Here is a 13289-nt window from a genome sequence, read left to right as displayed (position 1 = left end):
AGCAACCATTTAGATTATTACTCACAATGTTTACTTATTAAAGTTTATTAAAAAAAATATTTATTAAAGGCAGATGAAAGTTTGGCGATGACATATGACGTCATCAGACGAGAAAAAACGTGGTATAGGGAAAAAACCCGTGAAGTATTTTTTAATTAATATTTTTGAAAAACCATGGTATAGACTTTTCGCGAAGTTCGAACCCGCGAAAATCGAGGGAACACTGTACATTAAAAAAACACAAGAAAAAAAAATTAAAAAGGAAAAGGAAAAACACACAGGCACACACAAAAAAAACCCCAAGAAGCGCCAATGGTTGCATATACATTTGTAACTATAACATCTTATAATACTACATGTTGAAACGTCTACATATCAAAAAGAGAGAAATACCGTATTTTTCGGTGTATAAGACGCACCTAGATTTTAGAGGAGGGGAAAAAAAAAGTACTCTGAACCAAATGACGTAGTACAGGGGTAGGCAAAGTTGGCTCTCCTATGACTTGTGGACTTCAACTCTCAGAATTCCTGAGCCAATCATGCTAGATCAGGAATTCTGGGATTTGAATTCCACATGTCATAGAAGAGCCAACTTTATCTACCCCTGGTGTAGTATTGTTTAATAAAATTGTAAAAAATTGTAAAACTGTTTTTATCAAGCCTTTGATACGGTTCCACATAAAGAGCTGATAGATAAATTAGTGAAGATTGGACTTAATCCCTGGATAGTTCAATGGATTTGCAGCTGGCTGAAGCATAGACATCAGAGAGTTATTGTTAACGGCGAGTATTCTGAGCAGAGTCAGGTTACAAGCGGTGTGCCACAAGGGTCTGTTCTGGGTCCTATTCTTTTTAATATGTTTGTGAGTGACATAGGGGAAGGTTTGGCTATTTGCCGATGACTCTAAAGTGTGCAATAGGGTTGATATTCCTGGAGGCGTCTGTAATATGGTACATGATTTAGCTTTACTAGATAAATGGTCAAAGCAATGGAAACTGCAGTTTAATGTTTCCAAATGTAAAATAATGCACTTGGGGAAAAGGAATCCTCAATCTGAGTATTGTATCGGCAGTTCTGTGTTAGCAAATACTTCAGAAGAGAAGGATTTAGGGGTAGTGATTTCTGACAGTCTCAAAATGGGTGAACAGTGCAGTCAGGCGGTAGGGAAAGCAAGTAGGATGCTTGGCTGCATAGCTAGAGGTATAACAAGCAGGAAGAGGGAGATTATGATCCCGCTATATAGAATGCTGGTGAGACCACATTTGGAATACTGTGTTCAGTTCTGTAGACGTCACCTACAAAAAGATATTGACAAAATTGAACGGGTCCAAAGACGGGCTACAAGAATGGTGGAAGGTCTTAAGCATAAAACGTATCAGGAAAGACTTCATGAACTCAATCTGTAGAGTCTGGAGGACAGAAGGAAAAGGGGGGACATGATCGAAACATTTAAATATGTTAAAGGGTTAAATAAGGTCCAGGAGGGAAGTGTTTTTAATAGGAAAGTGAACACAAGGACAAGGGGACACAATATGAAGTTAGTTGGGGGAAAGATCAAAAGCAACATGAGAAAATATTATTTTACTGAAAGAGTAGTAGATCCTTGGAACAAACTTCCAGCAGACATGGTAGATAAATCCACAGTAACTGAATTTAAACATGCCTGGGATAAATATATATCCATCCTAAGATAAAATACAGAAAATAGTATAAGGGCAGACTAGATGGACCATGAGGTCTTTTTCTGCCGTCAGACTTCTATGTTTCTATGTTTGTTAGCCGCCCCGAGTCTGCGGAGAGGGGCGGCATACAAATCCAATAAATAATAATAATAATAATAATAATAATAATAATAATAATAATAATAATAATAATAAATAATATTGTTTAATAAAACACCAGTGTAGCAGAATACTTTTTACAACTACCGGTATGTATACTTTTTAAAACCATGTATACTTTTTCTCTTGTTATGAACTGGAAGTCCATTTGACAAAAATTCCAACCAGACTGGGTAGAAATTCCAGCTGATCCATATTCAGCAGTTGTGCAAACCGAAAATAAAATATCGCTCTCCCCGAGGCAATGCGTTCCCACGCTCAGGAAAACTTGTCCTGGATCTTAGAAACATAGAAACATAGAAGTCTGACGGCAGAAAAAGACCTCATGGTCCATCTAGTCTGCCCTTATACTATTTTCTGTATTTTATCTTAGGATGGATCTATGTTTATCCCAGGCATGTTTACATTCAGTTACTGTGGATTTACCAACCACGTCTGCTGGAAGTTTGTTCCAAGGATCTACTACTCTTTCAGTAAAATAATATTTTCTCATGTGGCTTTTGATCTTTCCCCCAACTAACTTCAGATTGTGTCCCCTTGTTCTTGTGTTCACTTTCCTATTAAAAACACTTCCCTCCTGGACCTTATTTAACCCTTTAACATATTTAAATGTTTTGATCATGTCCCCCCTTTTCCTTCTGTCCTCCAGACTATACAGATTGAGTTCATTAAGTCTTTCCTGATCCGTTTTATGCTTAAGACCTTCCACCATTCTTGTAGCCCGTCTTTGGACCCGTTCAATTTTGTCAATATCTTTTTGTAGGTGAGGTCTCCAGAACTGGACACAGTATTCCAAATGGGGTCTCACCAGCCCTCTAAATAGTGGGATCATAATCTCCCTCTTCCTGCTTGTTATACCTCTAGCTATGCAGCCAAGCATCCTACTTGCTTTTAGCATTAAAAACTGGGATGGATTTATTATGGCACACTGACGACACTGAAAAAATGCTGCCTTCCCCCGCCCCTTCTCTTTTGCGTACTGGACTTCCTCCAAGATTGAGTTTCGGCTGCAGTGCTGCCCTTTTCCAGGTGAGAAGGGTGCAAAAAAAAAATCTTTTGAGAGTTCCGCCTTGCATCTTGGGGGGGGGGGGGGGAAAGCAACTTACAGTACCCACCTCTGTTGGATCAGGCAGGCGTTTTGTTTCCCCAAAGTTTTGGGGCGGCGGAGGGGGGAGCTATTATTTCTCTGCAACCCTCCGTCCCCTTTTTCTCCCGCATGAAAAAGTTTCCCAAGAAGGGCAAGAAAGTGGGGAGGGGGACGGAGGGTTGCAGAGAAATAATGGCTCCCCTCCCCGCCCCAAAACTCTGCCTGGAACCTTGACATTTAGTTGCTAAGCAACACAGTTGTTAAGTGAGTTTTATTTATTTATTTATTTATTTATTATTTGGATTTGTATGCCGCCCCTCTCCGAAGACTCCGAAGAGTTTTGTCCCATTTTGCAATCTTTCTTGCCACTGCAGTTGTCAAATTAGACACACGGTCATTAAATGAATCCAGCTTCCCCCACTGACTTTGCCGGTTGGACGGTCGCAAAAGGGGAATCCAAAGTGATGCTGGGAAACTTCAAACCGTCACGAATACAAGTCAGCTGCCAAGCCATCCGAATTTCAATCATGGAGATTAGATTAGATCAGTGTTTCCCAACCAGTGTACCAGATAAAGAGATAGCAAGAGAGGGAGAGAGAGAAAGAGAGAGAGGGAGAGAGAGGGGGGAGAGAGAAAGAGAGAGAAAGTAAAAAGAGAGAGAGAGAGAGAGAGAGAGAGAGATAAAGAGAGGGAGAGAGAGGGGGAGAGAGAAAGAGAGAGAAAGCAAAAAAGAGAGAGAGAGAGAGAGAGAGAAAGAGAGAGAAAGAGATAGCAAGAGAGGGAGAGAGTGAAAGAGAGAGAGAGAGAGAGAAAGAGATAGCAAGAGAGGGAGAGAGAGAAAGAGAGGGAGAGAGGGGGAGAGAGAAAGAGAGAGAAAGCAAAAAAAGAGAGAGAGATAGCAAGAGAGGGAGAGAGAGAAAGAGAGGGGGAGAGGGGGAGAGAGAAAGCAAAGAGAGAGAGAGAGAGAGAAAGATAGCAAGAGAGGGAGAGAGAAAGCAAAAAAGAGAGAGAAAGAAAGAGAGAAAGAGATAGCAAGAGAGGGGGAGAGAGAAAGGGGGGAGAGAGAAAGAGAGAGAAAGCAAAAAAAAGAGAGAAAGAAAGATAGCAATAGAGAGAAAGAGATAGCAAGAGAGGGAGAGGGAGAAAGAGAGGGGGAGAGAGAAAGCAAAGAGAGAGAGAGAGAAAGATAGCAAGAGAGGGAGAGAGAGAAAGCAAAAAAGAGAGAGAAAGAAAGAGAGAAAGAGATAGCAAGAGAGGGGGAGAGAGAAAGGGGGGAGAGAGAAAGAGAGAGAAAGCAAAAAAAAGAGAGAAAGAAAGATAGCAAGAGAGAGAAAGAGATAGCAAGAGAGGGGGAGAGAGAAAGCAAAAATGAGAGAGAGAGAAAGAGAGAGATAGCAAGAAAGAGACAGAGGAAAGAGGAAGAGAGACGGGGAGAGAGAAAGAGAGAAAAACAGCAAGAGAGAGAGAGAGAAAGCAAGAGAAAGAGAAAGAGGGGAGAAGGAGGGTGAGGGAAAGAGAGGGAGGGAAGGAGGGAGAGAGAAAGAGAGCAAAAAAGAGAGGAAGTAAGGGAGAAACAAAGAGGGATGGAGAGATAGAGGGAAAGGAAGAGGAAGGAAGGGAGAGAGAGAGAAATAGAGAAATAGAGCGAAAGGGAGGAAGAGAGATATTTTTTTTGTCCAAACTTTTTTTAGCCCCCCCACCCACTCAATGTTCCCCAGGGTTTTGTAAATGTGAATAATGTGCCGCAGCTCAAAAAAGGTTGGGAAACACTGGATTAGATTACTAGAGAATTGGAAGGGACCTTGTGGGTCATCTTGATTATTGCAATGCACTCTGCATGGGGCTGCCCTCAAAAAGAGTTCAGAGACTCCAAATGGTCCAGAACGCAGCTACGCGGGTTGTCATGGATGCACCTCGGTACACCCATATAACACCTACACTCCGCAAGCTGCACTGGCTCCCTATCAGTCTCCGGGCACAATTCAAGGTGTTGGTTATTACCTATAAAGCCCAGGGCAGACTATTTACGGGGAAGCCTCCTGCCACATACCTCCCATAGTGTGGCAAGCCATTGATTTATCGCCAACTTCTGCACCGGCTTGGCACTGATTGTGTGGTTGTAAATCGAGGACTGCCTCTACAGTTCATCTCCGGAATGAGCATCAAAAACTATTGCCCAGATCAGCGGTCAGCAACCTTAAAACACTCCAAGAGCCATTTGGACCCGTTTCCCACGCAAAAGAAAACCCCGGGAGCCACAAAACCCTTTTGACATCTAAAACGAAGCTAACACCGCATATATATAGTTTTTTATGCTATGTATAAAAATAAAAACCTATAATAGAAACATAGAAACATAGAAGACTGACGGCAGAAAAAGACCTCATGATCCATCTAGTCTGCCCTTATCCTATTTCCTGTATTTTATCCTAGGATAGATCTATGTTTATCCCAGGCGTGTTTACATTCAGTTACTGTGGATTTACCAACCACGTCTGCTGGAAGTTTGTTCCAAGCATCTACTACTCTTTCAGTAAAATAATATTTTCTCATGTTGCTTTTGATCTTTCCCCCAACTAACTTCAGATTGTGTCCCCCTGTTCTTGTGTTTGTATGTGAAGGTGGAGAAAAATTTTAAAAAACTTTTTGAAAAAAAAGAGTAACATGTAAACATTTGCACATGGCCTCCTGGGTTTGGTTGCTGAAGGCTGGAAATGAATGGATGAATGAACGAATAAATAAATGGAGGGAGGGAAGGGATGGGAAAGGAGAGACACAGAGAGAGAGAGAGAGAAACAAAGGAAGGAAGGAAGGAAGGAACAAACAAACAAACATTGAAGATTGATGGCAGGAAAAGACCTCCTGTTCCATCTAGTCTGCCCTTATACTGTTTCCTGTATTTTATCTTAGGATGGATATACTGTATGTTTATCCCAGGCACGTTTAAATTCTGTTACTGTGGATTTACAAACCACGTCTGCTGGAAGTTTGTTCCAGGCATCTACTACTCTTTCAGTAAAATTTTATTTTCTCATGTTGCTTCTAATCTTTCCCCCAACTAACTTCAGATTGTGTCCCCTTGTTCTTGTGTTCACTTTCCTATTAAAAACACTTCCCTCCTGGATCTTATTTAACCCTTTAATATATTTAAATATTTCGATCATGTCCCCCCTTTTCCTTCTGTCCTCCAGACTATACAGATTGAGTCCATTAAGTCTTTCCTGATACGTTTTATGCTTAAGACCTTCCACCATTCTTGTAGCCCGTCTTTGGACCCGTTTCATTTATAAAACCGTGTATATATGGATAAATAAGAAGAAATATTAAAATAAGAAATAAATAAATAAGAGAATTATATTAGCAGTGTTATGATTTAAGATTTATATTAGAATTAGTATTGTTATGATTTAAGAGTTATGTTAGGTTTAGTTTATATATGAAAATTTATTATATAAGGTAAAACAAATTTCTTTTCATTTAAAGTAATAAGTTGAATTTAAGTATTTTTTAAATGTACTCTTTTTCTGTATTGAAATTTTACTTCTAGAATAAGCGGGGTAGTTATAACCCCATTTTTATGTTAAATGTACGTTTGTCAGTTTTGTCTATTTTGAAAATTAATAAAATATATTGAAAAAAATAAATAAAATAAAATCGGTGCTGGATAAATCAAGTGCTGGAAAGTGTTGCACATTGGCAGTTGTGACATACGTTTGCAGACCTGTGGCCTAAATTAGGAGCATCGTGGGTGGGACTCTATCTGCAATTATTCAAGAAGGAGAGCCCATGAGTAGTAACACTTGCACAAAGTGCCAGAGGTGTTGGCCCAGTGACCAATGCTTGTGTAAATAGAAGGAAACTGTGCTGTTCATAGGACTTTCCAAAGACAAGCTCTCCATTACCTGGAGGTACTTTGCTCCACTTAAAACGTTCCGCCTCTTTTTAAATTTCAACTTTTCATTTCACATTTGAATATTTTATGGTGCATCGGCCAGAATCCACCTGTGAAGGAAATGATTTCTTTCAAAAATATCCTAAACAAACAAGTCAATGCTCCAGACCAAATTTTTCTGGCTTGTATTAGAAACATAGAAAATTGACAGCAGAAAAAGACCTCATGCCTGGGATAAACATATATCCATCCTAAGATAAAATACAGTACTGTACTAGGATGGATATATGTTTATCTCAGGCATGTTTAAATTCAGTGACTGTGGATTTACCAACCACGTCTGCTGGAAGTTTGTTCCAGGCATCTACTACTCTTTCAGTAAAATAATATTTTCTCATGTTGCCTTTGATCTTTCCCCCAACTAACTTCAGATTGTGTCCCCTTGTTCTTGTGTTCACTTTCCTATTAAAAACACTTCCCTCCTGGACCTTATTTAACCCTTTAACATATTTAAATGTTTCGATCATGTCCCCACTTTTCCTTCTGTCCTCCAGACTATACAGATTGAGTTTATTTATTTATTTTATTTATTTTGTCCAATACACAATGAGGGTTTTAGTGGGTATATATCTATATGTGGGTATATATCTATATACACATAGTAAAATACATGATAAAGGTTATAGAGGAGATACTCATAGTAAAATATATCTAAGAAATAATAGAAAAGAAGGTATAGTAATAGAACATATCAATGAAAGAATAGAAGAAGAGATATAGGAATAGAAGAAAGGTATAGGAGATATAGGAGAGCAATAGGACATGGGACGGAAGGCACTCTAATGTACTTGTACTCGCCCCTTACTGACCTCTTAGGAATCTGGATAGGTCAACTGTAGATAATCTAAGGGTAAAGTGTTGGGGGTTCATTAAGTCTTTCCTGATACGTTTTATGCTTAAGACCTTCCACCATTCTTGTAGCCCGTCTTTGGACCCGTTCAAGTTTGTCAATATCTTTTTGTAGGTGAGGTCTCCAGAACTGAATACAGTATTCCAAATGTGGTCTCACCAGCGCTCTATACAGCGGGATCACAATCTCCCTCTTCCTGCTTGTTATATCTCTAGCTATGCAGCCAAGCATTCTACTTGCTTTTCCTACCGCCCGACTACTCTGCTCACTTATTTTGAGACTGTCAAAAATCACTACCCCTAAATCCTTCTTTTCTGAAGTTTTTGCTAACACAAAACTGCCAATACAATACTCAGATTGAGGATTCCTTTTCCCCAAGTGCATTATTTTACATTTGGAAACATTAAACTGTAGTTTCCATTGCTTTGAACATTTATCTAGTAAAGCTAAATCCTCGGAGAGGGGCGGCATACAAATCCAAATAATAAATAAATAAATTTACCATATTACAGACGCCTCCAGGAATATCAACCATATTGCACACTTCAGAGTCATTGGCAAATATATGGCAAATCATATACGAGGGTAATGCACCACATTTTTTTTCTCAGCCTGCAGTAATGGTACAAATGCGAAACTTTAGATACACATTATTTGAATTGTCAGGAGTGCGTGTGTAAATTTTGCATTTCTTCAGACAGATAGTGTAGCTGCAGCAGTGTTTCGAACTGGCGTCTGTAAGTGATGTACGTTACAAGCAGCGTGTCGTCATTGAATTTCTCACTGCGGAGAAAGAAACTGTTGGGAACATTCACAAACGTTTGTGTACAATTGATGGAGAATTTGCAATCGACAGAAGTACGGTTAGTCGCTGGGCACAGAGGGTGAGGCCATTACAGTGCAGAAATGGCTTCGTGACCTGGACAAGGAGTGGTACCAACAGGGCATACACGCCCTTGTGTCTCGCTGGGGGAAGGCCATAGAATGGGACGGAGATTATGTGGAAAAATAGGGAGTGTAGAAGAAAGATCATTCTTTCTTGTGTGTAAGTTTCATTGTGTTCAATAAATAATTGTTGAAGAAAAAAAATGTGGTGCATTACTTTCTGGGCAACCCACATAGAATGAGCTGCCTGAGCTGTTATGGGTGTAAATACACCCATATAACTCCAACACTCCATGTGCTGCATTGGCTTCTGGTCGATCTCCAGGCGCAATTCAAAGTGCTGGTCATTACCTATAAAGCCCACGTGGCTTAGGACCAGATTACTTACGGGACCGTCTTCTGCCTCACACATCCCAGCGACCAATCAGATCCCACAGAGACGGCCTCCTCTGGGTCCCGTCAATCAAACAATGCCAGCTGGCGGGACCACGGGGAGGGCCTTTTCTGTGGTGGCTCCAGCACTTTGGAATTCACACTGCCTTCCGAAAGGCCCTGAAAACACGGCTTTGCCAGCAGGCCTGAGAGGGTCATTGCTCCGGCCTATTGTTGAATGATTGATGGATGAATGGTTTTTTTATTGTGGGATTTTTAAACTTTGTATTCATGTTATTGTTGTTCGCCGCCCTGAGTCCAGGAGGAGAAGAGCAGCATACAAATGTGACAAGATAAATAAATAATTGGATTGGATGGAAAGTGAGAAATAAGATAAATGTAAATTAAACTAAAAATGGAGAAACCGAAGAATCAGAAATGTAAGGGTAAATATGTTTTCATGTCTAATGTTTACGCTGCATATTTTTTCTTGTTTTTTGGTGATCACTGTGTTTTGTTTTTGTCTTTTAAAAAAATGTGACAAGATAGATAGATAGATAGATAGATAGATAGATAGGTAGGTAGATAGATTACATAGATAGATAGATAGATAGATAGATAGATAGATAGATAGATAGATAGATAGATGATAGATAGATAGATAGATAGATAGATGCATAGATAGATAGATAGATAGATAGATAGATAGATGAGATAGATAGATAGATGCATAGATAGATAGATAGATAGATAGATAGATAGATAGATAGATAGATAGATAGATAGATAGTTGCATAGATAGATAGTTGCATAGATAGATAGATAGATAGATAGATGCATAGATAGATAGATAGATAGATAGATTTGATAGATAGATAGATGAGATAGATAGATAGATAGATGGATAGATAGATTTGATAGACAGATTAGATAGATTAGATAGATAGATAGATAGATAGATTTGATAGATAGATAGATTAGGTAGATAGATAGATTTGATAGAGATAGATAGAGAGATTGATTAGATAGATAAGGACCAAAACTGGACCCATTATTCCAAGTGCGGCCTTACCAAGGCGTTATAAAGTGGACTTAACGCTTCACGTGATCTTGATTCCATCCCTCTGTTCATGCAGCTCAGGTGTGCAAGTGCAAAAGTATCAGCCCCTCAAAAATCTGTAAAACGGGTCTTTGTGTAACGGCTTATTTGTTTAGAATGACCTCGGGCGGATAGTTGCTTTGCTTGATAATCCAGTTTGCAAAGTTACAGTCACTCAGTGGATAACTCTGTTTCAAATTTCTGCAAGTTCCTTTGAGAACATCGGTAAAAGTGGACCGAGTGTAGATTGCAACATTGAGGTGCAAATTCCGGGATCAATGGCACAGTTAAAACGCCTCTTTTCTGATCAAACAATCCGAATAACAGGGTATTTTCAGTGGTAAATCTGGTGGAAGAGGGGAAAAAATACACCCGAGACAAAACTCCACTTTCTTTGTGAAGGAGCTGAGATTATAACAAGGGATTGATTTCTCCCACACACAGTTTCCTTTTAATTCTTTATTTTGTGCTCGGTATTAACCCGCCGAAAGTACGGTCTTATTTTTCGAGCCCTTGGCGTTACAAATTCTTTTCCGTCTGAATAGGGCTATTGAAAAACTTCTGATCCCCATGGCAGCAAAATGTAGGCTCAAGTACATGCCTTCTAAGGATGCTAGATTATCATTTCTAGGAAGGAAACCGCTGTAAATTTGACTGCAGGAAGTACAACTTTAGTAACCAAGTAGTTGATGCACGGAACTCACTACCAGACTCTGTAGTATCATCACCTATCCCCCAACAGTTTTAGCTTAGACTATCCATTGTTGACCTCTCCCGATTCCTAAGGGGTCGGTAAGGGGCGTGCATAAGTGCACCAGCATGCCTTCCTTCCCCTGTCCTAATGTTTCTTTCACTAGTATCCGGTATATAAATATTGTTGTATGTATCACATGGTTTTGCTGAATATTTAAAATTAAGGGAGACTAGGATAGCACTATTTCGGCCTTGTTCTGGCCTCATCAGCTAGTCATACCCTTACTGGGATTTGATCCTGGGGCTTCTGCCGTGTAAGGCAGAGAATTAACCTCTAGTCCACCAGATCTGATCCCTTCAGCTATATACCAGGGTGATCCAACAGAAAAAACATATAGCCCCTCCCTGGTACATAGCTGAACGAATCAGATCTGGTGGCCTAGAGGTTAATTCTCTGCCTTACACGGCAGAAGCCCCAGGATCAAATCCCAATAAGGATATGGCTAGCTGATGAGGCCAGAACAAGGCCGAAATAGCGCTATCCTAGTCTCCCTTAATTTTAAATAGTCAGCAAAACCATGTGATACATACAGAACATAGTTTGTTGGCTATGTATAAATTAACTGCCTTGAAATGGCCCTGGGTTGGGCCTAGAGGCAAAAAGGAACTGTGACGTTCCTTCAATATACCAGGCTGATCCAAAAGAAAAAACATATTGTTATATCTCTATATACAGTAATACCTCATGATACGAACTTAATTGGTGCAAGGAGGAGGTTCGTAAGACGAAAGGTTCGTAAGACGAAACATTGTTTCCCATAGGAAACAATGTAAAGTCAATTAATCCGTGCAACCAAAAACGCCCCCGCAAAAAAACGGCTTTCCGTCTGTTTTAAAATGTGACAGCCGGCCTGGGGGGCTTGCCAGCACCCCCCCGAACCCCGAACCCGGGTTCGGGGGGGGGTGCTGGCAAGCCCCCCAGGCCGGCTGCGACCTTTTAAAACACCCGCGCCGCTTAGCAGCTGTGTCCTGAAGCCGAATGCTAAAGCCGAACTTCCGCGTTCGGCTTCGGGAGACAGCTGCAAAGCGGCGCGGGTGTTTTAAAAGGTCGCAGCCGGCCTGGGGGGCTTCCCAGCAACCTCCCGAACCGAACCCGGGGTTCAGCAAAATTTTGCCTCTTCTTACGAACTTTGTTCGAGTTACGAACCGGCGTTCGGGAGGCTTCTGGGAAGCCCCGCCGCCTGGCTGTCACCTTTTAAAACAGCCGCGCGGCTTCCCAGCAGTCTCCGAACGCCGGTTCGTAACTCGAAAAAAGTTCATAAGAAGAGGCAAAATTTTTCTGAACCCCGGGTTCGTATCACGAGTTGTTCGTAAGACGAGGGGTTCGTATCTTGAGGTACCACTGTACTACCAATACATACTTGACAAAACAAATAAATAAAAATAAAATAAGTATAGATTTGTGTTATAGATCCCCTTAAAAGACCATTGAAGGGGTGGAGGTGATACACAGTTTGCCCTTGACATAAATTGAACCCAATTTATGTTGCTAAGGTTAACAAAAAAAGCAACAACATTTTTGTTTAACAAAATTCAGCTAAGAGAATTGTAACCCATTTTATGACCTTTCTGCACCACCGTTGTTAAATGAATTGATGCAGTTGTTAAGTTAGTAGTAGCAAGAGCGCTTAGACTTATATACCACTTCACGGTGCTTTTACAGCCCTCTCTAAGCAGTTTTACAGGTACCCAACAATCTGGTTACTCATTTTACCGACCTCGGAAGGATGGAAGGCAGAGGAAACCTTGAGCTCTCTACATGGGGCTGCCTTTGAAGAGTGTTCGGAAACTTCAGATCGTGCAGAACGCGGCCGCAAGAGCTATCGTAGGGCTACCTAGATTTGCCCACGTCTCTACAACACTCCGCGGCCTGCACTGCCTTCCCATCAGTTTCCGGTCACAATTCAAAGTGTTGGTAATGTCTATAGCCCTACAGGGCATCAAACCAGAATACCTTCGGGACTGTCTCCTACTGGAGGAATCCCAGCGTCCAATAAGGTCTCACAGAGTTGGCCTTCTCTGGGTCCCGTCGACTAAACAATGCCGTCAGTCTTCTATGTTTCTATGTCTGGCGGGCCCCAGGGGAAGAGCCTTCTCTGTGGCGGCCCCGGCCCTCTGGAATCAACTTCCCCCGGAAATTAGAACCGCCCCCACCCTCCTTTCCTTTCGTAAGTTACTAAAGACCCACTTATGTCGCCAGGCATGGGGTAAATGAGGTACCCCCCAGGCTTATACAGTTTACCCATGGTATGATTGTGTTGTATAGTTCCAATGTTGGGTTTTAGAATATTTTTAATATTAGATTTGTTACACTGTCACTATTTTGTTGTGAGCTGCCCCAAGTCTACGGAGAGGGGCAGCATACAAATCTAAATAAATTACTATGATGATGATGATGATGATGATGATGATGATGATGATGATGATGTCTGGTGAGATTCAAACTGCT

At 40.9% G+C, this 13289-nt stretch overlaps 1 protein-coding gene across 1 annotated transcript in view; it reads left to right on the top strand.

Annotated features, from left to right (window-relative positions):
* GDPD1 (glycerophosphodiester phosphodiesterase domain containing 1) overlaps positions 1 to 13289 on the top strand; it is a 45397-nt gene that overhangs the window by 7110 nt on the left and 24998 nt on the right. The window lies entirely within an intron of this gene.

Source organism: Erythrolamprus reginae, chromosome 1, assembly GCF_031021105.1.
Source record: "Erythrolamprus reginae isolate rEryReg1 chromosome 1, rEryReg1.hap1, whole genome shotgun sequence".
NCBI lineage: Eukaryota > Metazoa > Chordata > Lepidosauria > Squamata > Dipsadidae > Erythrolamprus > Erythrolamprus reginae.
The sequence above is the reverse complement of the archived record's forward strand: the minus strand, read 5'-3'. Positions and strand labels throughout refer to the sequence as shown.